The 26,578-nt window shown below is 41.8% G+C and overlaps 2 long non-coding RNA genes across 2 annotated transcripts in view; both read right to left on the reverse strand.

The window, feature by feature from the left end:
- LOC134292537 (uncharacterized) overlaps positions 1–26,578 on the reverse strand; it is a 71,247-nt gene that overhangs the window by 15,260 nt on the left and 29,409 nt on the right. The window lies entirely within an intron of this gene.
- LOC134292536 (uncharacterized) lies at positions 12,959–15,682 on the reverse strand. Its single transcript, XR_009999781.1, has 3 exons — positions 15,514–15,682; positions 13,537–13,649; positions 12,959–13,444 (listed from the first exon to the last, which is right to left on the reverse strand). It is a non-coding gene; the product is annotated as an uncharacterized LOC134292536 (long non-coding RNA).

Genomic DNA, 26,578 nt, shown 5'->3' on the forward strand with positions numbered 1-26,578 from the left:
TATTTTGGTTCAGGTATCCAGTTCAAGAATGGGCATATTTGGCATGCCAGAAAAAGTTGTTAAATTTTTTTCCCTTGTGGGGAGGCATGGTGATTTGAGGAATATCCTTCAGAGGTACTTCCCCCAATCCAAAATAGGTGTTGTAGCCCAGCCTCCATCTGAGCTGCCAGGTGAGCGTGAAGTTGGGCTTGTCAGAGGACTCTGGGTTTGGGCCTGAGATGCAGCCAGAGTTTGTCCAAGTTGATTCTGGGACCAGAGACATAATGGTTTCAAGCAGGCAGCTTGAACCGCATTCCACACAGGAGTCACGGTCGGATCTCCTGTTGCCAAATGGACATTCTAGTTTGGATTCTGGAAGTGATAAGGCGGATAGGGATAATGAGCTTGACAGAAGGAAGGCAATAACTCAGCAGAGAAAGGGAGTGTGTCAGAAGAAGTAAACAATTGCTATTGTAATGAAATAATGAGCAGACTTCTCATGGGAAGAGGCCTTGAGTTTCCCTTAAGAAGGGCTGCATTCTCTGACAGAGGTGGTAACTTTGATTATCCAAGAGGGGAAGATCTCTGCTTCGTACTTCTGTGAATTTCATGTTATTTCCTGTAGCTTTGTACCTTGATTCTAGGGCCAGCCTTGTTCTTGTTTCTGGGGATCTCTGTGTATCCAGTTGAATGTTCCAGTAACCTTGCAGTTGTGTTCCAGCATCAACCTTGTACCTTGGACTAAACTTGGAGATTTGTTCCTGTTTGACTCATGCCTTGGATTAATCCTTGATATTTTGTTTGGACTATTCTTGATACCTTTCTTGGGACTGACTTTGGACTATGTTTTTTGAGTGGCTTTTATGGACTCTTGCTTCAAGATTTTCAAGTACTTTAAATCCTGAGGATTTTGTGATGAACCATGGGCCTTGTAGTCCTGCTCAGGACATTGTAATTCCTGATGAAGATGAAAACTTGGGTTTTTTACCTTCCCAGTCTGAACTGGTTTCCTCTCAGCCAGATCTTTCCCAGGCAGATCTGGGAACCTTGCACCTGCAAGAAAGTTGTGCCCCAGAAGTATGTCAAACAACCCCAGAGCCTACTTCTCCCGTGTTCTTGCGCCGGGAGTTTTGTAAACAACAGAGAAGTTTGGATTCAGCTTCGCGCAGGAGTGCGAGGATAGCAGCTAAGAATGTTGCCAATTAACACTGGTTCTCGTGAGAATCTTTAAGGAGTTTAACATCTGGTCTCAGAGTTTAGCTTTCGTTTCTGATTCCCAGAGAACCGCTTTGGTGAGAAAGTTGGACTCTATATAGGTGTTTTGCCCGCGTAGCAACTTCGCGGAGTCAATTCGTCAGCCTACGGAGCGAGTTGTGTCTGGACAGCGCGCTCCGGTTCAAGCCTCGCTCCTGCTCAAGCCTTGCCTTGCTATCCAGCCTTCGCCTTGCTTCCCAGCCTTGTTTATCTACGGACTTTGCCTAGTTTCCCAGGATCAATCCTTGCCTTGTTCCACGGATTTATCAAGTTATTCCACGGACCTTGTTCTTGTTCTTAGTTACCTTGTTCCACGTTCAAGATCAAGTTATTTCCTAGCCACGCTCAAGTTTTATGGACTAAAGGACCTTGTCATCTCCCCTCACTTTGCTTGGCAAAGTGAGTGTTTCGGTTATTGGATTACAACTTTGGACCTTAATATTTCATATTGGACATTATTTCTTTGGACTAATTTTGACCTTTCCTGAAAGGTCTGCTTCTGGACTATCTTTTACATTTGCTTTTACTAACTTTATATATTTCCTTAATAAAGATATTAGATAGATTCTGGCTTCTGCGTATGGTTATTGGTGCTCTGTAGCCTGGGTCGTGACAGTTTGACTCCGCGCCCTAAGCACCAATTAACCTTGGCCAGAATGTCTACCGGAACCGTACCCGGTGGGCAGCCACTGAGCTACACCATCAGCAAGGACGAAGTGGATCGCATCCGCGACAGACTCAACGCCCAGGATGGAGAAATAAAGGGCTTGCGGGAGCGCGGAATCCGCCTCCCGGCCATGGCGTTGCCTACCAAGTTTACTGGAGAAGCTTCCAAGGTTCATGTTTTCCGTCGCCAATGTCAAGCTTATCTAGAGGCCCGTGATGCCGAGTTTCCCCAAGAAGACATCAAAGTGGCATGGGTTTACAGTCTTCTAGACGGGCCAGCGGCCAACTGGGCGACGGCACTGTTCGACCAAGCCTCTCCACACCTAAGATCAGCGCAACATTTCTTGGACCACCTCAAGGAGACTTGGGGAATCGAGGACAATTTGGAGGCAGCCGGCCACAAACTCCGTCGCCTTTTCCAAGGAGACAGACCTATGTCTCAGTATATAGCCGAGTTCCGAGTGCTGGCCCACAACACCGGCTGGAACGATGTAGCCCTCAGAGGACAATTCCGGGAGGGTCTCAACATTGAAATGCTGGAAGAAATCTCCAAGGTGGATCCTCCCCAGACCCTCGAGGCACTCATTGATCAATGTTTACGGGCTGAAGTCATGATTGCCAACAGGAAACAGTGGGTTCGAGGCCAGGGCAGTAGAGCCGGGGCAAAACCCCCCGCTCCCGCCAGCGTTCAGCCACGTCCAGCGTGGAGACCCCCACCGCCAACCCCATACCCCAGAGGAGGCGAGGAGGTGCCGATGCAGTTGGGCAATGTGCGTCCCAGACTAGATGCCGCCGAGAAGGCCCGTCGTCAACGCTTAAACCTCTGTTGGTACTGCGGGAACGGGGGCCACTTCGCCAGAGAGTGCCCAGCCAAGGGGAAGCCTGCCGCCCGGCTTGCGGCGGCGTCCTCCACGGAGACGAAGACGTCTGAGCCGACTGGCACACAGCCGGCGGGGAAAGCCAACGACCGGGTGTAGAGAGGCTCGCCAACCCGGTCAAAAAATCCATTCAAGAGCCGCCAACCGGGGTCCTGTTCCTTCTCGTGGTCACATTATGGTCAGCAAAAAGGGGACCCGTCATGATCCACGCCATGATAGACTCTGGAGCTACCAACAACTTCATTGATAGAGAGTATGCCGACTCTCTGGGATTACAATATCATGATTTCAAGAATGCCCGTGTGGTGCAAGCCATAGACGGCCGCCCCCTCAAGACGGGCCCCGTAAGTCAATGGTCGGAACCCACCAGGATGTGGATAAGAGAACATATGGAAGAGATTTCCTTCTTTGTTACCGAGGTTCCCCATTTCCCTGTGATTTTGGGAATTCCATGGCTGACTCTCCACGACCCTAACATCTCCTGGTCCAACAGAGAACTGCAGTTTGCTTCACCGTACTGCCAAAACCATTGCCTCGTAGCCAAGGTATGCCATGCCACAGACACCGAGCCCATCATCACCTTGCCAAAGAAGTACTCCGAGTATTGGGATGTATTCAATGAGAAAGAAGCCGAGAAATTACCCCCACATAGACCTTATGACTGTGCCATTGACTTGGTGGAGGGGGCCCCGATCCCGCGAGGGCATCTCTACTCCCTGACTGAACCAGAGCAAGAAGCTCTCAGGGAATTCCTAGAGACAAACCTTCGCAAGGGATTCATCAGACCCTCTCAATCCCCAGCCGCCTCTCCAGTGATGTTTGTGAAGAAGAAGTCAGGGGAACTACGATTGGTGGTGGACTACAGAGCATTGAACAATATCACCAAGCGGAACAGCTATCCCCTGCCCTTAATCTCGGATCTACTGGATCGGCTTCGAGGAGCCAAGGTTTACACCAAGCTGGATCTTCGGGGGGCTTACAACTTAGTTCGCATCAGGGAAGGGGACGAGTGGAAGACCGCCTTCCAGACCAAATTCGGATTATTCGAGTCCCGAGTTATGAATTTCGGTTTATGCGGAGCCCCCGCAACGTTCCAGCATTTTGTCAATGACATTTTTCAGGACTATCTGGACAGGTTCTTGATAATCTACCTGGACGATTTTTTGGTGTTTTCTAGATCACAATCAGAACATGAGAACCACGTCAAAATGGTGTTACAACGATTGCGGGATCATGGACTTTATGCCAAACTGGAAAAATGCGCCTTTGATCTACAAGAGGTAGATTTCCTTGGTTACCGCATCTCGCCTTTAGGGCTCTCCATGGATCCAGCCAAGGTTTCAGCAGTATTGGACTGGCGGGCGCCAACTAACAAGAAAGAGGTGCAGCGTTTCTTGGGGTTCGCGAATTATTACCGCAAGTTCATTCCAGATTTTGCCCACTGGTCTGACCCAATCACTAGCTGCATCCGTGGAAAACAGCCCTTCCGCTGGACTGATCAAGCAGAGAAAGGGTTCCAGCAACTAAAGAAATTATTCACGTCCCAGCCAATTCTACAGCACCCAGATCCTGGAACCCCTTTTGTTGTGCAAGCGGACGCCTCGGATGTGGCAATTGGGGCTGTACTCTTACAACCGGTGGGAGACCACCTTCATCCCTGTGCCTTTTACTCCCGTCAACTAACCACACCAGAGAAAAATTATACCATTTGGGAAAAAGAACTACTGGCCATAAAGGCAGCTTTTGAAACTTGGAGACATTGGCTAGAAGGGGCCAAATTTCCCATTGAAGTCCACACTGATCATCGTAATCTAGAACACCTAAGAACTGCCCGCAAACTAAACCAGAGGCAGCAACGTTGGGCTTTATTCTTTGAACGTTTCAACTTCCAGATCCATTATGTGACCCCAGCCCAAACCAAGCAAGCAGACGCCCTGTCACGTAAACCGGAATACGCTGCAGGACGCAAGGAGACCTTTGAATCCCAACTGCTACAACCCGAGAACTTTGCCACGCTCACGGTGGGGAACACCAAATCCATTCCCATTGGTTCAACTTCCCCTACTCCAGGACCCATCTGTGCTCAAGAAATCAGGGCTAGTCAGCAAGCAGATGCCTGGGCGCAGGACCAACTTCGCCAAGGTCTGCATTTTCCCTTTTCGCTTAAAGATGGGCTGCTCTGCTATAGAAATCATGTTTATATCCCACCCGGACCGGGCAGGGAAAAAGCGCTTCGCCTGTGTCATGACTGCAAACCAGCAGGACACTTCGGACTATTTAAAACTATGCATTTGATCCTAAGGGATTTTTGGTGGCCCAAGATCCGCAAGGATGTAGAAAAATATGTCAACACCTGCCCAGTATGCCAGCGCTCCAAGATACGAAGGGAAAAGCCCTCAGGGCTTTTACACCCCCTTCCTACCCCATCTCGCCCATGGGAAATAATTTCCGCGGATTTCATCACTGACCTACCACCTTCCTGTGGATTCACCACGATCTTAGTGGTGGTGGACCTTTTCACCAAGTTAGCCCATTTCATTCCCTGCGAAGGCCTCCCCACGGCCAAAGAAACTGCGGATCTATTTCTTCAGCATGTTTTCAGACTACATGGATTGCCCAAGAGTTTAGTCACAGACCGTGGATCTCAATTCACCTCTCGTTTTTGGAAGGCACTACAAAAACTACTGGGCATAGACTCTCGCTTATCTTCAGCTCATCATCCCCAAACAGATGGGCAAACGGAGCGCACCAATGCCACTTTGGAGCAGTATCTTCGCTGTTATGTAAACTACCAACAGGACAATTGGGCTTCTCTGTTACCACTGTCTGAGTTTGCCTACAATAATGGAGTTCAAGCTTCTACAAAAGAAACGCCGTTCTTTGCAAACTACGGCTTCCATCCACGTTTCTTTCCCCCTGTCATTGAAACTTCAGAAGTTCCCGCAGCAGAGGATTGGCTGCAGGAACTCACAGCGGTGCAACAACTTTTGCTCCAGCAACTGGACCAAGCCAAAGAGGACTATAAACGCCACGCTGACAAACACCGCCAGCCGGGCCCTGAAATCAAGGTAGGAGATCGGGTTTTTCTGTCCACTCGCTTTCTGCCCTCCCACCGCCCTTGCCGGAAGTTAGATGCCCGTTTCATCGGCCCCTATCCAGTGGTGGCGCAATTAAACCCCGTGACTTTCAAACTCCAACTTCCGCGTTCAATGCGCATCCATCCAGTGTTTCACCGTTCCCTGCTCCTTCCGGCGGATGGTGTGCGTCCTGATACAGACCAACCGGCCCCCCCTCCTGTTTTGATGAATGGGGAGGAGGAGTTCGAGGTTGAGGACATTTTGGATTCTCGCTTTCATCGCCGCCGCCTACAATATCTCATTGACTGGGTGGGTTTTGGGCCTGAGGAACGCTCTTGGGAAGACGCCTCCACAGTCCATGCTCCTGATCTAACCCGTCGCTTTCATCTGACCTATCCCACCAAACCGCGACCTCGCGCCTCGGGGAGAGGGCCCCAGTTTGGGAGGGGCCTTGAGGAGGGGGATAGTGTGATGAACCATGGGCCTTGTAGTCCTGCTCAGGACATTGTAATTCCTGATGAAGATGAAAACTTGGGTTTTTTACCTTCCCAGTCTGAACTGGTTTCCTCTCAGCCAGATCTTTCCCAGGCAGATCTGGGAACCTTGCACCTGCAAGAAAGTTGTGCCCCAGAAGTATGTCAAACAACCCCAGAGCCTACTTCTCCCGTGTTCTTGCGCCGGGAGTTTTGTAAACAACAGAGAAGTTTGGATTCAGCTTCGCGCAGGAGTGCGAGGATAGCAGCTAAGAATGTTGCCAATTAACACTGGTTCTCGTGAGAATCTTTAAGGAGTTTAACATCTGGTCTCAGAGTTTAGCTTTCGTTTCTGATTCCCAGAGAACCGCTTTGGTGAGAAAGTTGGACTCTATATAGGTGTTTTGCCCGCGTAGCAACTTCGCGGAGTCAATTCGTCAGCCTACGGAGCGAGTTGTGTCTGGACAGCGCGCTCCGGTTCAAGCCTCGCTCCTGCTCAAGCCTTGCCTTGCTATCCAGCCTTCGCCTTGCTTCCCAGCCTTGTTTATCTACGGACTTTGCCTAGTTTCCCAGGATCAATCCTTGCCTTGTTCCACGGATTTATCAAGTTATTCCACGGACCTTGTTCTTGTTCTTAGTTACCTTGTTCCACGTTCAAGATCAAGTTATTTCCTAGCCACGCTCAAGTTTTATGGACTAAAGGACCTTGTCATCTCCCCTCACTTTGCTTGGCAAAGTGAGTGTTTCGGTTATTGGATTACAACTTTGGACCTTAATATTTCATATTGGACATTATTTCTTTGGACTAATTTTGACCTTTCCTGAAAGGTCTGCTTCTGGACTATCTTTTACATTTGCTTTTACTAACTTTATATATTTCCTTAATAAAGATATTAGATAGATTCTGGCTTCTGCGTATGGTTATTGGTGCTCTGTAGCCTGGGTCGTGACAGATTTAAACCCATTCTATTGGCTTTGAACTTTGATTTGCTTTTGCTTGCATATAATCTTCAATAAACAGCTTGCTTCCTTATATTCTGGGGCTCCAGTGTGGTTTTGAGATGCCTATGCAGCCTAGGGCTGCAACAATAGTCCAGATTCAGCCTTAGTATATTGACCTGCAACTTTGCCCTCCACTGCATCCAGGCACTGGTCCAGAACTTGCACAACTGCACCTGTTGTAGATGTGACAGAAAAACACAACTGGGCATTACCAAAGTGCTGGTGATGCTAAATGTCCTGATGACCACTTTCAATGGCATCATACAGGAACAATTTGGCATTAATAGATGTTGAATAGCCTCTGGAATACGATGGTGCCCTACGGTAAACCACCCTGAGTCATTTCAGGGAGATGGGCCAGGTATAAATAAAGTTTCTTATTATTATTATTATGGTACCCCATAACCCAATTACCAGGAAGTTGGAAAACAATTTTGCAGTGCTACATTCTGTCTCAGTAGAAACAAAGCTACTAAAATAATGTGTCCTCAACTCACCAAACAAATCCAAAAGGGTATCTTGGTCAATGGTGTTAAGACCTTTATGAAATCAAGTTGAGAAAGAAAATTGTGCTCCCTGTCATGCTTTTACCAAAGGAAATCCATCAGGGCTATACGGGCCACTTCAGTCCCAAACATAGGCCTGAATCAGATTGAAGCTGGTCTAGATAACTGATACCGTTCAAGATTGCCAACCGGTGCACCACTACAATTCTCCTGAGCAGAATTTGTGCAATCACATCAGACAGTACATGCTGGGAGATGGATGAGGCAGTTGCAGCCAACAGACCATTTCTTTTTGCTGAAAACCAGAACTATGTGTTGTGTATAGTATTATGCCATCTCATCACCAGAATAGGGGATGAGAATATTTTCAGTCTGACAAAAAATTGCATGATGACTCTTTGCTCAGAAAATGGCATTTTCAATAGATAGTTAATATTTTAAGGGAATAGAAAATTGAAAAATTATAACCAACAGGCAGAGAATATGAGCCTTAAAGATTAGATTTTATCATTGTATGTCTAGGATTTGTTTAATTGGCAGGTTGTTTGCGGTTGTAGTGGTTAAAATTATTGTTTTAGATTGAGTTTGTTAGTTGTTGTGGGTTAGTGTTTTATATTAAGAAAAAATGTTTTATTGGGGAATAACATCCTTTGTGTACTTTGTCTCTTTATCTATGTTTTTGTATGATTGTTGGGTTTTTTCTTTGAAATAAATAAATAAATAATATAAAGAAAATGACATTCTCCACACAGAACAGTTATGTTCTGCGCAGTAAATGTTTTCAGTGTAAAAACATGAAATTCTGCTTAGAAAGCATTACTTTATTCTCAGAAAATAATATTTTTGCATAATAAAAGCTATTTTCAGTGCAAAACACCCCACATGAGAATTTTTGTAGGAAAAATGTGAATTTCAAATAGCTTTTAAGGACTGTCTCACAATGGGGAGAAAGCTTAATCAGTTATTTATTATTTCCTAAAAGACCATAAGGAAGGCTGAGCTAAGGAAGATAGACACTTTTGAACTGTAGTGTTGGAGGAAAATTCTTGGACCTTGGACCGGAAGAAGATCCAACCAGTCCATCCTCCAGGAAATAATGCCCGGCTGCTCACTGGAGGGAAGGATATTAGAGGCAAAGATAAAGTACCTTGGTCACAAATGAAGAAGAGAATGATGCTGGAGAAAATGGAAGAAACAAAGGAAGTACCTAGCATGGAGAAATGGCTCAATAAAGTAATGGACGTGATGAATATGGATTTATTAACACAAAAACTAGCCCAGGAAAGAACATCAAATAAAACGGATTGGAAACCCATGAAGGAATTTTTACAAAAAGAAAAAATAAATGTTTATATAAGGATGGACTAAAGAAAGTCCCTCGGATAATAGTATAAAATAAAGATAGTTAAACTTGTTTAGCTTCAAAATAAAAATAAATGACTGAAAGAAAATCAAAAGGACCACACCCGAAGAAGTAATAGGATATATCTAGCAATTGTTTACATGTAAGTTTTTCTTTTTCTTTTCTGTCTTTCTTTCTTTCTTTCTTTCTTTCTTTCTTTCTTTCTTTCTTTCTTTCTTTCTTTCTTTCTTTGCTTTGAATGCGATTTCCTGCTTCTTAGCGGGGGGTTGGACTAGATGGCCCATAAGGTCTCTTCCAACTCTACTATTCTATGATTCTATGATTCTATGATTTCTTTCTTTCTTTTTTTGTGTGGTTGTTTTTGCATTGTAGTTGTTGGTTTTCTTTTTTTGTTTTTGTTTTGTTTTAATCCCCCTTTCTTTTTTTCAACTGGTGTATTGATAACCCATTTTCCCCCTCACCCCCTTCCCTCAGTTACCCTTGTTGTCTTATATGTGTTTTATTGTATCGAGAAATGAGAATTTTTGTTGTTATAAGAAATGTATGGAGTTGCTCAGAAACCTCTCAATAAAAATTAATTATATATAAAAAAGAGAAAATGGAAGGAAAAAGGAAGAGGGGCAGACCAAGGGCAAGATGGATGGATGGATGGTATCCTTGAAATGATTGGCTTGACCTTGAAGGAGTGGCGACGGCCGACAGGAAGCTCTGGCATGGGCTGGTCCATGAGGCCACGAAGAGTCAGAAGCAAATAAACAAATAAACAACCACAAAAAATTTACAGGTTTGTAGCACTACACCAGAGTGTAAGTAAGGTCTACCAACAGGCAATTCTGTTGGCCTCTGTAGGAAGAATGATGTTGGGAAGCACCTCTTTTTCCTGTCATGCAACAAAATATCTTGGGACATTCCTCCTGACACCTTCACTGAACTACCCCACATTAGCTCTTCCAAAGTCATTATCCTTTGCCTGAAATGTTTGAGTTTTTACCCTCAGGCAATGATCATAATTGAATCTCATGAAGATTTGCTTAAAGTAACATTAGAAACAAAACACAGAACTTCCACAGTGGAATAGGATGTAGAGTGCATTTAAAACTAACTGTACCCTCCCACACAAAATAACATCTGTGTAGGTCACATTGATTTCTGCAGGGATAATCTCTACTAAGCTGCTGGCAGGACTGCCATCCATTCATGAGGTTTCTGAATTAGGTTCAGAATAAACTTTAATCTGGGCAAACACTCACTCTTTACATATTTGACAATTTTTCACATCTGAAATGGAGCACTAACTTTAACATTCCTCCTGCCATGCATCACAGGCAGCGAAGCAGAAAGAGGGCAGTGGAAGGTCTTCCTTACCTAAACATTTTTCACTGTCAGAGGGAAGGGTTGACTTTGTTTCTAAAGAAAATACTCCAAGGATTTGGCTGCTGTTCTCCATCTGCTTTCAACTGTGTAGGGCATTCAAACTTTTACCAGCAATCCATATTAAAGTAGAAATTGTAAAGCTTACTAACTAAAAAAAACAGTACTCAATAATAATAATAATAATAATAATAATAATAATAATAATAATAATAATACATTTTTATTTTTGCCCCATCACCATCTCCCCGAAGGGACTCGGGGCGGCTCACAGAAGCACCCCAAGTGTCACATAGAAATAAAAATACATATATATAAGTGACATAAGTATAAAAAAAACAATGCACATAAAATCCCAGCACATAAAATAAAAATAACAAAATTATAAAAATTCCTAAAATGCAATAGAACCTGTGAATAAAACTGGCTATCTGCAATAACAGATCAAAGTGCAGAGTGACACAATAAGTGAATCATTGAGCTAACCATAGATTACGCAAGTTCAAAGGCCTGTGAAGAGCCATGTTTTTAAACTCTCCTAGAGGACTTGAAGAGTTGGGGCTAATCTAATTTCTTTAGGGAGGGTATTCCAGAGCCAGGGAGCCACCACCGAGAAGGCTCTCTCTCTCATACCCACCAACCATGCTTGAGACAATGGTGGGACTGAGAGAAGATTCTCCCCAGCAGATCTCAATGCCCGCACCAGTTCAAAGAAGGAGATGCGGTCTCAAAGATAAGTTGGACCCGAAGCATATAGGGCTTTATAGGTAATCACCTGCATTTTGAATTGGGCCTGGAAACTTGTCGGAAGCCAGTGGAGCTGCTTTAAAAGGGGCATGGTATGCTCCCTAAAGCTCGCCCCAGTTAGTAATCTGGCTACCGGCCCCATCCAATATCCAGTTTATTCACTTTGCCTTTGTATTTCAGGGGTCATGTACTGAGAGTCCCTTAAAAATACAAAAGTCATACATGGGAGAGTTATTTAGTCAGGCCACTTGGAGGAAGAGGCAGGAAGGATTTGCCATAGAGTAAGTTGAGTCCTAAAGAAACAGGCAGTGTCTTACTAGAAACTTCATCACATGGGGGACTCCCCCCCCCCCCATACTATTTCATCAGTCTCTGTGGTGAAATGGCAGGGATGAGGGGTGACTCTATCACCCCACATGCAGCTTTGTTGTGGCAACACTTCCTCAATCACACAGGGGAAGCATTGGCAAAGCAGCACAGATCCGTGCTGGCTCCACTGGAGCCAGTACAACATGGACAGGCTTCCATGTTTGGAAGGAAGCTTCTACTCTGGTTGTGAGTGGGGCCTCTGCTGGAAGACCAGTGATGTCTTGTGATGGGCAGCATGTCCATTCATCACTGGACTGGCAGGAAGTGTCCTAGGATGGTAAAAAAGCTCCATGTGATAAAGTGGTAAGCTGTATTTCAGGCAGAGACGAAGGTGAAAGCACAGAATGGTAAACTCACCAAGGCTGAAGATCCAGGAAGCTTGACAAAATTTAGGAAGCCTGAATCACAAAAGTAGATGTTGGTGAGTGTCCTTGTAGATAGGGTTTTTAAAAATAAAATTATTGTATGGCTGAAGAAGTGACAGGTTATTCTTTAATAGAGGAGAATATCATCATCCTCACAATGTTTCATGAGATACTGTCACTTTCTTAAACTTGTAAGTCTGGCTTCTTCCATCTGTCTCTGCTCGATGTTCTTCTGGAGCAGCTGGAACCTCTTGGGAAGAGCCCTTAGAGTTTCCATTGACCTGGGATACCGAGTCTCGCAGCAAGAGCTTTTCCTTCTATCCCTCATGCTCCAATGAGGATTCCTTCAGTTAGGTGATGATTAGGGAGAATTGTTCAGCACTCCAGATCTTATTGGAGAAAAACTTTCAACAATCCCAGCCTATAGTAAGGAAAATTGAAAGCTGCAGTTCAGCACTTTCTGGACAGCTTCACAATTCTTGTTCTTGGCATATGGTATCTCGCTAGCTTTTGATGCATCACTGTACAAAGATCAAATTCCCTGTAATCAGTGGGAGTACATTGTGTCTTGAGAAAGTTGTGGGAGGGGGATCACAGAGTAGTTGGCAAGACATTACTGTCCCTGACATCACACCAGCCAGTGGTTTTGTTCTTCCTTACCACTTGCAGGTCCCATCATCTCTGCTAAGATAAGGTCAATGTGGCAATCCAATGTAAGCAAATAGGGAAACTAAAAATGGCATTGTGAAACAAAGACATTGACTTAATATCCAGATAATGAAGTTGCTCTAACATTTTCATACAATAAGTGCAATCCAATGGGAAGGATTAATGTGAAAGATCAATAGCAAATACCGAGTGCATAAACTGGTAAAAGATAAAAAGGGCTCTGTATTTGTTTTCGGAGATTAAAGATGGAAAGAACTCTCCCTTTCAATTCTGTCTCTCTAAATCCTACCATCTATATTTTTTGCTCATCTTGTCTTTGTGTGAGGTTGTGAGGCATCATTTTTTTTCTTTCTCTCATAAAAATTAATTCACACTTTTCATCTCATGTACATGCATTTCTAATATTCACCTTTTTCCATTACCCAAAACATATTTGTGCATATTTTGAGTTGGACACATTTTTAGCTATTCATATTATTTAAATACATGCATGCATGCTTTTAGTTTTTGTTTTATATCACTGGAATGCAGCACACATCTTTTATATGTAAAAAATATATCAAGGCTGCAAACTTTGTCTCACAACAAGTTCTCTTTACACCGATGAAATTTTTTACTACTCACCACCAGAATGAAGTAGAATATAAAGATATTTACCAGTGCCAACTCTGAATCCAAGGAGCCCACTTTGTGCTTTAATGTTCTTTTTGCTCAAAAATTCAATTCTAAAATGTAAATGTTCATAGAAATATTTAAATTATATTGAACTAGTATATTTCCTAGTTTGACTCAAACTAAGTATAAAGTCATACATTACATTAATCCCACAAGGCAGAAAGGACTGTACTTGAATCCATATCTGACATATATGTTTGCTATGCAGTGTCTCCTTGCTCATCCAATCATTACAGAGTTTCGGGCTGTTTAGTCCTGAAAATTTAGATGAAAACTAGATAAAACACAACCAGAATGGCTCTTTTTAAAAAGCATATATTTGATATTCATATTTTATTATCCTATGCAGACTAAAGTTATGATTGTAAGACAGGTTTAAATAAAATGGTTGGGGAAAAGTGCCTGAAGCAACATTTTGCAGAACTAGCTTCCTAGCCACTCAGCTTTATACAAACATGAATGTTTTGATCATTAAACAAGAGGGAAAACCAGCTTATACAGAAAATTCTTCTGATTTTGAAAATTAAAATTGATTTTAATCATTTTTAAATCTATTCTGATCTATCTTTCATAATATCCATCATCTATGCCAAGACGTAGATGTGGGAAGTGATTTGTGAAGGTACTTCATTTAAGACAAAAAAGGAAACCTTATTCCTAGAATGTCACATTGCTGTCAGCTATGAAATCAAATTACATAACACACTCTCTCTCTCTCTCTCTCTCTCTCTCTCTCTCTCTCTCTCTCTCTCTCTCTCTCTCTCTCTCTATATATATATATATATATATATATATATATATATATATGGAAAGTACAAATTGTACACTCACTATACACAAGTTGCCTGACCTCAGAGAAGTGTTCACATCAAGGCTATGCTGCATGACAAATGTGTGGAGTTGATCTATTTTTAGTACTTGCAACAGCGACATTGTCAATGCAGTTTTGAAGCTATTGCTGTACTATCCATTAGACTATTCTGAGACATTGGCAGTGATGAAGACTAAAATCCTAAATAGCTTTGGCCTCAAATATATTAGACTATGCATCATGCCACATCAGTCTGCCAACCCTTTTTTAAAAATCTGCAGGGGATTCTTCCTATGTGACCTTTAATTTATTATTAATCTAATTCCACCAAAATTTTGTTTGAAATTAGGAATAATACTAACTCTTCAAAAAGAGGCACATTCATGTGGACCATAAGCAAAATCCCAAGGCAGGTTTTGGTAATACCTTTATGGAACCACTTGGGGTGCATCTACACAGTAGAATTAATATAGTTTGACACCACCTCACCAGTCATGCATTAATGCAATATACTCATGACATTTGTAGTTTGGTGAGGCACCAGAACTCTTTGGCAGAGAAGGCTAAAGACCTTATAATACTATAACTCTCATGATTCCATAGCATTGAGCCAGGGTAGTTAAATTGGTGTCAGATGACATTAGCTCTACAGTATAGATGCACCCTTAGAGCTATAGACCTTATAAAATGTCATCTCTCATAATTCCATAGCATTGGTCCATGGCAGTAAAAGTGGTGCCAACCTGCATTCACGCTACAGTTAAGATGCACCCTAAGAAAGCATTAACATGTGAGCCCTCAGGGAGTCTTCATTGGTTTGAGATGGGGGAGGGGGGAGGGAAAGAGAGAGAGAGAAGCCTCAAATCATTGTGGCTAGATACTGAAATCTCATAATTTAGCTGTGTTGTACCTGTGGTTTTAAGGACCCCAGATGTTAAAGTATCAGATGAGTTGAGCTGATATCAGACTTTGACTGAATGAATGTCGAAACCATGAAATTTCTCTACTTCTCTACATCAAGGATGGACAAAATGCAGACCATGAGATGCAGGCAACCCTTGGGGCCCCAAGGAGTAAACTTTTTGTTGCTTCAAAATTACTTTTTTATGCCCTATCACTAATTATTATTACATTTTAAAATGATGTAATGTGTCTTTTGGCACCTTATATAAATGATGCTTAATTTAAATGTTACAACAAAATATTCAGTTTTTTAAAAGCAAAATTATCAGCAACTAAATTTACAGGCACAGACTTTAAACAATCTACCCCAACTGTTGAATCATAGTCCCCAAATAGGTTCAGCACCTTGGGTGGCTCTGCTGAAGTTCAACTCCTGCTGTCTGGGGCTGGATCTACATGTCAGTATGTAATATTACCTGGTGTGAAAATTGCTTATAGTTTAAACAGTATGGTTTCAATAATGCAGGGGTTAAAACAATAGAGATGTGCAGAATGGGTAGAGTGCCCCTTTTGGAGTTTCTTGTTCCTGCTGGAAAAGAAGTTTCCAGAATGAAAAGAAGCTTCTAGGAATGCAATGTGGCTTCTGTGCAGTGTGCTGAGATATGAACAGATATTATCTGAGAATGCTGTGATAGATAGATAGATAGATAGATAGATAGATAGATAGATAGATAGATAGATAGATAGATAGAGATAGATAGATCTTGTAAATAAAGATTTGATGCTGCTTTCGGTTGAAAGCTGAATTGGAGAGTCTGGTGTCTTGACCACTTGGTGCCTTCAGGTAGAACTTGCAAGGTCAAAGCAGCTGAGATAAAAAGGGTGATTTATCTTTTCCCCGACACTACATTGCCATATAATACAGATTATCAAAGAATATAATAAGGATTGTTTTGCTTCTAACTGGATTATATGAATCTACACTGACATTTAATCCAGTTCAAAGCAGATAATCAGAATTTTATACTGCAGTGTGTATGGGGTCTAGATCACCAATTTAGCTTTAATTCTAGCATTACAAATGGTGATATATTGGAAGAAAGGCCAGGAACTGCTCCAAGATCAATAACTAAAACTGGATCCAACCTGCCCTATATCCCAGGATCTGATCCCAGATTATCTTATCCCAGATTATCTGGCAATGCAGACTCATATAATCCAGTTTGAAGCAGATAATCTGAGATCAGATAATGGGATACAGGGAAGTGTAGACCTAGCCTAATATCTTTGGTATGTTTTCCAGCTTTGGCCAAGAGGAGGTAGAACTCCTGGAAATAGCTATGAATCATTTAGGGGCCATTGGTCTCCTGGGAGAAGAATTCCTGGAGAGCTAGCTCTCAGCATTTCCATTTACATGGCATTCCCTCACAAGGCAGCAGGCTTCCCTGCATCACAGCCTTCCTTTAGTCTCACCTCAAAATGGAAAAATGTTCAGTTGCTTTGCTGACGCTTCTCAGGAACTAGACCACACACTCCTCTTTATGCCATTGCAGGGGACCTTTAGACACTTGCTAAAGGGAGGTCAAAACAGTTGTCCCCACATTATCGTTTCTGACAGCTGCAAATTCCATAAGGCCCTTTCATGCTAAACGATTACAGCAATATGATCCCACTTTGACTGCCATAGTAATATCCCACTAAATCCTGGAGTTTGCAGTTTGGCCAAATGCAATAAAGAACAACTCTGCCTGAGGATTCTAAGGGCCGTTCCATAAACTGCAGACCTCAAACTTCCATGAGATAGAACCATGACAGTTATAGTGGAATCATAATGCTACCCTTTTGTAGTGTGAAAAGGCTCTCAGTGCCAACTAAGGAAACTGCAATGCCTTTGGAAGATTTTGTCATTGGGCTTTGCAGCACCATTGCATTTCTTTGCTTGGCTTCCATTTGAGAGACACATGTCATTTGCGGAAAAGGTAGACTCATTACCACAGCAGTCTGTATTAAAGACTGACTTTATGCTGCTGAGGTTAAGGGCCTCGGGACATTTGGTCTCTCCTTCCTGATTAATAGGCTGTGATCTCCGAGCAGAGCTAGGAAAAATTACTTCCACAGACTACAGTTCTCAGGTTCTCACACTCAGCAGGGCCAAACATGTATTTTTTCATCTTTCCTCTTATGGCGGTAAGAAAAGGTTGTCTCAATCTTGTCTATATAATTATTAAGCCGAAAGGAGCCCTGCTACTCTTTTTGCCTCTGGTAATTCTTTCACACTGTTCTTTTTCATCTGTCCACCCTCCTTTGGTTTTCTGTGTTTACCTCTCTGCTATCAACAACAGCAACAAAGAAAATGGTAGTAATACTGGTGGTTTGAACCATAAAGGGAAAGATCAACTGAATTGTGTGTCCTCCTCACATGCTAATTGGAAAGGAATTGCATCTGTGTCACGTCTGGTTGAAGCCATTGTCAGTGCCATAAATATTAAATGCACTTAAATTGAATCCTAAATAAAAACAGTAGGAAGCGGGGGGAAAGCTGGAACTCAAAGTCAGGATTTTATTTTAAGAAATCCATGGTTCAAGCAGAGGTTAGGAAAGCTATACTCACCCTATTCAAACAGTAAGACAACCCATATCCCTCTTTGGAATTACTGCAAATATCATTCAAATGACAGGCAGTGAAGATGTTTTCCCTTTAAGATTCATGCACCTGACAATTGATCTCTGTAAGCTTTAAGAGAATTAGAGCCCCAGTTTCCTAGGCTGCCTGCTACTTTGTTGCTTCTCGGAACCTTTGCATGGCGGTTTAGCCTATGTACTTAGGATGGTTGTGTTAATTTGAACATGATTAACATATATATCTGAAATAACTGGTATGCCAAGCATGTATTCTCTGGGATTATGTTAATTTTCAAAGGCAACTAATCCATGATTAGCGACAGAGATGTAATTTAAATTACGTTTCGCTCTCCTTTCTACCCATCCCCCCCCAGTACCTTTCTAACAAAAGAGCACAATCAAGAAATAAGACACTTTAAAAGTGGTCCTCTACAAAGGCCTCTAAAGGGTAATGTGTCCATACCAGTTTTCATGAAAAGATGAAAAATCACACATTTACGTTTGATAGTAACCTCATTTGAAGTGAGGTTGATTTAAACATGTGTTATGGGTTGATTCTCTAGAGACAAGTTATAAGGTGGACAAAATGAAAAATCAGACTGGAATTGCTTGGTAAAAATGTCTGAATAGCACGGTCTTTTGTGACAACCATGCATCACTTATTTAAAAATCCATATAACTCACAAGAGAATGAGCAGGTTGTATACATAATTAGTATACATCAGGTTGGTTAAATTTTCTTGTGAAGGGCCCTTGAGCTTTGGGAGATGCTAACTAGAGTTACAAAATGGAAAGCAGAAGCAAAGCTGAAAGTAATCAGCTTTTAAGCATTGTAAGGTTGATTAATGTTCTTGTGTGCACATGTGTGTGTCTGTGTTACCATCCATTAGTCTAATAACTTCATCACACACAGTAAAATCAGTGTTTCTACACATTTAAGAAACGGAAACCCACGGTGCAAGCTTCAACTGTGGGATGAGGTATTTTGCTGTTTCTATTATATTATTATATTTATTTATACCCCACTTTATCTCCCCAAAGGCGACTCAAAGTGACTCAAAGTTTTGGCTTTTCCAACAATCCCTAACCCAGTTGGCTACTGATTTATTTTTAAATTACCCACATAGAGATAGACAAAATGGCCAATTTCCCCATGTGATGTTAATCCCTGTTGTCTGCTTTTGTTACCTGCTTGTAAATATAATGATGACGCTGTGTGTGGGAGGAGCTGAAATACCCATTTCCCCAGATTGCCAATGCAGAGTCTTGGGAAAAGGGTTAATTTAAAACCATTCCTACCATCGCCAATACAAAGTCTCTGGTAAAGATGAGGGTTAATTTAAAACTGCTTCCTACAATCCAGGGTGATGGCTTTTAAAAAAGATAAATAATTGAAATCCTACAGGTACAATTATAGGAAAAAGTGCAAACAACCCCAGAGAAAGTGCTGCCTTAAGAAAGGTGCTTCTCTTTCAGTGGAAGGGTCTTGAGTGCAAACGACCCCATGGAAAGTGCCACCTTAAGGAAAATGCCTTAAATCTGCTTCAGTGGAAGGGTCTTTTTTTTTTAATTAATTGTAAAACGTCCACAATACACATTACACATACATGGACATCTTGGCCATCTGTGCATAACCCCACAATTTATCCTTCCAATTTTTAATGCTTAATGGTTTTTCACCTTTCCGAACACTGGCAATCATTATGCGTGCAGACGCAAAACTGTATAGGCAAATTTCTCTTTCCGGCTGCACTAGTTTATCTCTGAATGACTCTAATAGGCACATCCCTGGGTTTTTTTACTTTGTTGTGGATCATTTAGTTTCTTTTATTATTCTTTTACAGTAGACCTGCACCAATTCACAAAACCACCATACATGAAAAAGATCCCTTTCTTTATTTTACACCTGCAACAGTATCCTGATTGTGATTTATCTATTTTGGCTAGGAGAGCTGGAGTTGTGTAGCATCTGTAGAATGGTGCTTCTATTTCAGTGGAAGGGTCTTGAGTACAAACGACCTCATGGAAAGTGCCATCTTAAGAAAGGTGTTTCATTTTCAGTGGAAGGGTCTTGAGTTAAAAAAAAACCCATGGAAAGTGCCACCTTAAGAAAGATGCCTTAAATCTGCTTCAGTGAAAGGGTCTTGAAGGCAAAGGACCCCAGAGAAACTGCCACTTTAAGAAAAATGCCTTAAATCTGTTTCAGTGGGCTTTGAAGGCAGTGCTGCTTTAAAGGATGCCAGTTTTAAAAGCGTGATAGTATCCATGAAATGGGAGGAGTCATCACCTGCCCATATGATGGGAATTAAGTGGATGGTTGACTTAGAAGCTGGAGGAGGCTATCTTAGTGTGATGGGAGTGAGTAAATTCTTCATCTTTAAAGACCCCCATGAAACTCCAATCCCCTGCTTTCTCTTGTTTTCTCCAGCTTCTTGTGATGATGTCCTAAGAGCCATAAGTTCCTTAATCCAAGTCAAGCCATGCTTTTCTTAAAGCCCAATTATAATGTTTCTTCGCTTCCCATCTGGGCACAGAACAGATACCATTATCATCTGTGAAGACCACATTCTTCTAAACATGACATTACAGAGTTGATGAAATTGCTTGAAATAGGCATAAAATATGTCCAGGAAGAATAAAACTGGAAAGATAGAGGATGCAATAGACTATGCTAATTGGATGTCATATGCTGTTTAGAAAACATGCATATTCCCACCCATCAAGTTCATTTTAAAGATGTAGAACTTTCTTCTGCATTATGCGGTCTGAAGCCATTGCATTATTCAAAGTCTCTTGCCTTTCCTTGATTTCCTTCTTTGGTGAGTTAAGGTAAGCATTAAGTAAACCTGGAATGGAGCAGATGCATTGGTGTTGTTCAGTTCTGTAACTACTTTTTCAAGTTTTATCCTGATAAATAGTGATGGGGTAATTAAATGTCAGTGCTCAAGAACTTTGCACAAGGTAAGCTAATGAGACTTTGCTGTCTACTACTTGAATTAGTTACCTTAATTAAGTTTGGGGATCAGCACTAACCAGACAATGAATAATGCAGAGAATCTATCATCTGTCTGTTGGAACCCAAACAGGGAGATGTGTTAGACATAGTACTCTTTGACATTACATAGTTATATGATTCAAGTTTAACTGCTATAATTCCAACCTGAGGATTTCTAAGGTTTGTTTTTTTATGAAAGACACTAGAGGAGGCCTCAGTGTGAGATTTCTAAATGTCCTGTCCTAAACTCCAAATCCCCCAAACGCTAAAGTGGAAACATAGCATGGTAACTGTGAGGTGATGACGTTTTCTCAGTGTAGAAGAGTTGGAGATCAAAATAAATAAATACCATATCATTTAAAAGTTGAGAAGGCAAAGGCCTACAACACTGACAAGACATTTCTGCAAATGGAAAGAGGCAACTATGATATTTTATTTCACTGAAAATAAAACCCCCAATTCCCTCTCCTCACATTCCCGCCTCTTCTAAAGATAACACACACGACTCTTACTATTCTGAGAACTAGTCCTGATCTGAATCTGCTCTTATGTTTAACTAGGAAATGGGGACTTATGGTCTCATGGTCATTTCTGCTGTCCCTATTTCTTCTTTAGAGGCTATATCTCCCTCTTCCGTTGTTTGTCAAGTCAGTCGGGAAACACATAATGGATATGATGACATCATGATGCTATGCCATCAGTCAAATTTGGCCACTCTGAAGGTGCATCTACATTGTAGAATTAATGCAGTTTGATACCACTTTAACTGCCATGGCTCCAAGTTATGAAATTTTGAGAGTTGTATTTTTACAAGGCTTTTAGTTTTCTCTGCTAAATAATGCTGGTTCCTCACCAAACTACAGCTCCGATGATTCCAGAGGATTGAGTAATGGCAGCTAAAGTGGTGCCAAAATGCATTAAAACTTATCAAATACCAAATGAAATTTGTTTAGAGCACCAGTAGGCAGTTCTCACCCTGCTGCCAGAATCAGATTTTCTGCCACTTCACAGAATTTCAGTAGTTTGATGGCAAAATAATTTGTATTTCTTTTAGGAAACAAGTTGAGAAGAGAGCACAAATCTTTTTTTAAAGGAGAACCTTGTTCCTGGCAGATTCTCAGAAATTCCACATTCATACCATCAAGTATTGCAAAGCAGAGGTCAGAAGATGCCATATAAAGGATTTCTGGGGACTGTGTACCTGCCCTGAATCTTGCCCATCTCTGATGACTATATATACAACCTCATCACATCGACATAGGAAGCACTGTCCCTTTAAGGGAGGAAATCACCCTCTTATATCGTCAGCAGTCCCCTTTTGAGTTCTGCCTCCCCATCAGACTCAGACTCACATGGAAACTTGACAGCAGGCAATATATTCATCTTAATTCACCACAAGGTCGGTATTACTTTTTAATTAGGAGAAACAACAATATCCAGAAACCAAGAGATCCCTTGCCCTGCCCAAAGCCCCTTATATTAAAGGAGATAGACACCAGTTTAAAACTTCATCTTCCCATGGGAAAAATTGTTCTTCTCCAAACCCCAGAAAGTACAAGAGACAGCAATCCAGGTTAAACCATTGCTTTCCATGGGATCCTATTGTTCTGCATTGAACCCCAGAGGATACAGGCATCTGCTTATGGTTGGGCAATGAAACAGGACGAGAAACTGTAATGGTTCTTATCACATTTTTTTTCTATTGTAAAGATGGGAGTAAAGTGTGATAAGAGATAGGAGCTCTGAATACGATTGCTGCCCCCTGTTCAGAGTTCCCTTCTTTCAGGACATTTCTGCCTCTTTTTCAATCTTGGAACATGTGATGTGCTCTGTGCCTCTCCATGTTAGAAAAGAGGCTGAAGTGTCCTACGAGGGGGAAATTTCTCAATGTTATGAGGTCAATTGCCAGAGTTCCCTCCTTTCAGGACACTTCTGCCTCTTTTCAACCACAGAGGGCTATGCATGAGAGCCAGAAGCAGTTTAACTCATGTGATGAGATCAGTGCCTCTCCATGCTTGAAAAGAGGCTGAAGTGTCCTACAACTGGGAAATTTCTCAATGTGATGAGATAGTATATCAGTTTCAATATCGCCCATCTACCATTTTAAAAAATGTATCATTCTTTCCAACCAAAATATGAAGAAATGTGTGGATTTTGTAAATTATATATAAAATAGGTCAAAATGGGAACACCTCTCCATCCTGAAATAATCTATATATAAAAATGTTCTGACCATTTCTGCTTTAAGGTAAACAGCGAAACTAAACACGCAAAACCTACGAAACTTGGCCACAAAAGACATGTTCATCCCAGCTGTATTTAGACATAAAAAACCCCCAGACAATTGGGAATTAGAGAAAAATGCAAAAAAAACCTTACTGCGCACGCGCAGAGCAGCTGCCCCTACCCAACTTAAAAAAACCCAGAGACTGAGACAGCTGCATGTGAGGCCAAACCAAAGTTTAATCACTCTTTCCCAGGAAGGCACAAAGAGGGTGCCAAATCTGACCAGAGGCTTGAAAAAACACAGAGAGGGAGAGAGAAGGATGGAAGGGAGGGAGGGAGGGAGGAAGGCAGGCAGGCGAGCGTGAGAGAGAGAGAGAGAGAGAGAGAGAAAGGGAGAAAACGTCGAGTGAGCCTTTTTTTCCCCTCAGAGAGAGACGAAAGGAGAGGCAGGAAGGAAGGCACCGCAGCCTCCTCCCCCCCCCCCCCCCCCGGCCAACAGTCGGGAAAATGGAGCACCACCGCCCCCTACTCAAATAGCTACCCCTACCCCCTACTACCTACTCAAATAGGTAGTAAAGAAGGGATTAAGGACAAGTCTAAACCAGGACAGTAAATAAAGAGCAACACTCAGAAAGCAGGGAAATTGGGAATTCAAGAAAGGAAACAATCAGGGCCAGTTAACACTTCCCAAGAAATGATTCTCCCAAGCCAGAAAAATCCTCGCTCCCACTATTACACCACTCTTACTTACTCTGGAAAAATAATACAAAACAATATCATGTATAAAATCAGGACAACAAATAAAGGGGAACCAACTGAAAGCAAGGGAACTCCACAAATACAGCAATCAGGGCCAGCTAACACCTCCATACAAAGGATTCCCCCAGGGAGAAAGCAGCCAGGCTTTGAAGCTGCAGAGCTATTACATGCTAATCAAGGTGACTAATAACAGCTTGCATATCTGCCTCACCGAGAGTATTCATTGTATTCCAGCTCACCAAACTAGGATTCCCTTAGGAAGAAAATGGCCAGGCTTTGAGGCTACAAGGCTATTCACTGCTATTCCACTAAAGCCACAGCAACGCGTGGCCGGGCACAGCTAGTGTTCGATAAACTAGCTTGTAACTTCTTGCCATTACTTTCAAGTTCTCTGCCATTTGCTTTTTATGTCTTGAAAATGCAATAAATCCTATTTGCAAAATCAAATACACATACACAGGGACACCCTGCAGGACTTATATAACAGGTCCTAAATCTTCATCAGTTTTGATTGTATTGATTACTTAAAAGTAGCACAGCTATTTTTCATTTTAGAGAGAGCTACGCTAGAAATGAGAAATGTATTTCATCCACTTCTACGTGAAGCTTAGCTTCCCCTGTTCCCCCACCCCCATCTGTAAATAGAGTTGCACTGTATGTCAATTTTGTCTAAACTGCTTCTTGCTTTAAAATGCTGCTCGGGTCTCTTAAGCCCAAAGACTTGTCATTTCAGTCTCGTTCGGTTTATTACATCCTGCCAGCTATGTCCAGATAAACTATAATGAAGGCTCCCGCTACCATTATAAGCCTCATCTTCTCTATCAACAAGCCTTCAGTACCATGACCATTATGGACAGCCTTAAAATTTGATCCACCATTGATGATAAGAGAGTTTAATTTGTGCTTTGCCAGCCTGCAGAACTGATCTTGGAAAGGCATGTCACAGGCTGTTATTTTGCCTCTTAAAGGACAGTTTCAAACTCCCTTTCCTCCCCTTCAGGATGAAGATTATTCTCCTGAAGCAGAAATTAAACTTTAAAAAGTAACACAGAGTCATGACAAGTAATGCTTGGAATTTCTGAGTACCTGTTCCATCCCTTGTCATTTGATGAAACATTTCATTTATTTCTATGTAGACCCTCTGAAACACCAGTCCATCTGCAGCAAGGATATATGGGCACTTCGGTGTTTTATATTTCGTAGCAAGTCCCAATACCAGTCTTTGCTTATTTTGTTATTGTATGTGTGGATGAAACAGTACAAACATTTCCCCTCTGGGAAAAACTCTAAGAATTTTTCAATGCATTTTAAAATGATTTTTCACATTTTGGGACTTCATCTGCAAAGATGTTGTTAAGCACTTTTGAAAAACAAAAATAAAATGTGTATCACTCTTCCACCCTTTTTGTAGCACTGGTCTTTTTGGTATCAGACAAAAGTGAAAACTCTTAAGAAGCCGATTATTTTTCTGATGAGGCATCCAGTAATACCATGACACTTTTCTTTTCAAGGATGAGACGATTACTACATTTCTAGTAGTAAATTATATTTTCCCTGTCTAATTTTACTCTGCATAGTCTTGGACTATTTTGAAAATTTATGTAGTCTTAAAGTAATCTTAACTTCCTTTCCACAAGTCAATACCAATTTAATCCAGGTGATGAAGACCCCAAAGTAACTACCACCCCCATTATTCTTCAGTACTCACCAGATTGAGGAAATGAGTCTAACAACATCTGGATGACCACAGTTTTCCCATCCATGGCTTAAACTATGAAGCTGCTACCAGATCATGGACATTTGGGCCCCTTCTACACTGCCATATAATCCAGATTATCAAATCAGATAATCCACATGACCTGCTTTGAACTGGATTATATGAGTCTACATTGCCATATTATCCAGTTCAAAGCAGATAATCTGGATTTTGTATGGCAGTGTAAAAGGGGTGTTGGGTTCCTTTCTACCAATCAGTTAATCCACAGGCAATGGTTATTAATCTTATTGTGTTTACACATCCTGTGGAATGCTGGGTTTTGTAGTTTGGCTAGAGACACCAGAGGAGCTCCTCATTCCTAATCCCAGGATTCTAGTGGAGAGCACCTTGACACTTAAGTAAAAAGGTAAAGGTTTCCCCTGACGTTAAGTCCAGTCATGTCTGACTCTGGGGGTTGGTGCTCATCTCCATTTCTAAGCCAAAGAGCTGGCATTGTCCATGGCAGGCATGACTGCATGGAGCGCCGTTACCTTCCCGCCGGAGCGGGAATGCACATGCAAATGTGATCTACTCACATTTGCATGTTTCGAACTGCTAGGTTGGCAGGAGCTGGAGCTAACAGCGGGCGCTCACTCCGCTCCCGGGATTTGAACCTGCGACCTTTCGGTCTGCAAGTTCAGCAGCTCAGTGCTTTAACACACTTTGCCCCCGGGGCTCTTATGACACTTAAAGTGGAACTATAACTTTCTAACTGCTCAGTGAGAAAGGGCCCACAGTTTTAGTTATATACTTTCCTCTAAGAGCTTCAGATATAATAATAAGGTTAATTAATAAGTTAAATGTGAAGCAATGGAAGTGATTGAGATGAAGCAGAATCCCAGATTATTCAATACTGTAGGAAAAAGGAATGGAAAAACACTTGGTGCAGATTGATATTTTTACCTGTAGAAATTGTTAGAATTGCTGAACATGAGTACTAATGAATTATGCAAATTATTATGAACTTTTCCATGGATGACATTTCTAAAGCCCTAGCAGAACTGAAGAGTATTATCCAAAGTGGAGAATTCTCTTGTTTTTGTACTTTTTTGGGCAGCTTGCAGAAAAATAATATATATATTTTAATATAATTGGCTTCCAATGTGTAACAA

This window comes from Anolis carolinensis, chromosome 1 (assembly GCF_035594765.1).
Source record: "Anolis carolinensis isolate JA03-04 chromosome 1, rAnoCar3.1.pri, whole genome shotgun sequence".
NCBI lineage: Eukaryota > Metazoa > Chordata > Lepidosauria > Squamata > Dactyloidae > Anolis > Anolis carolinensis.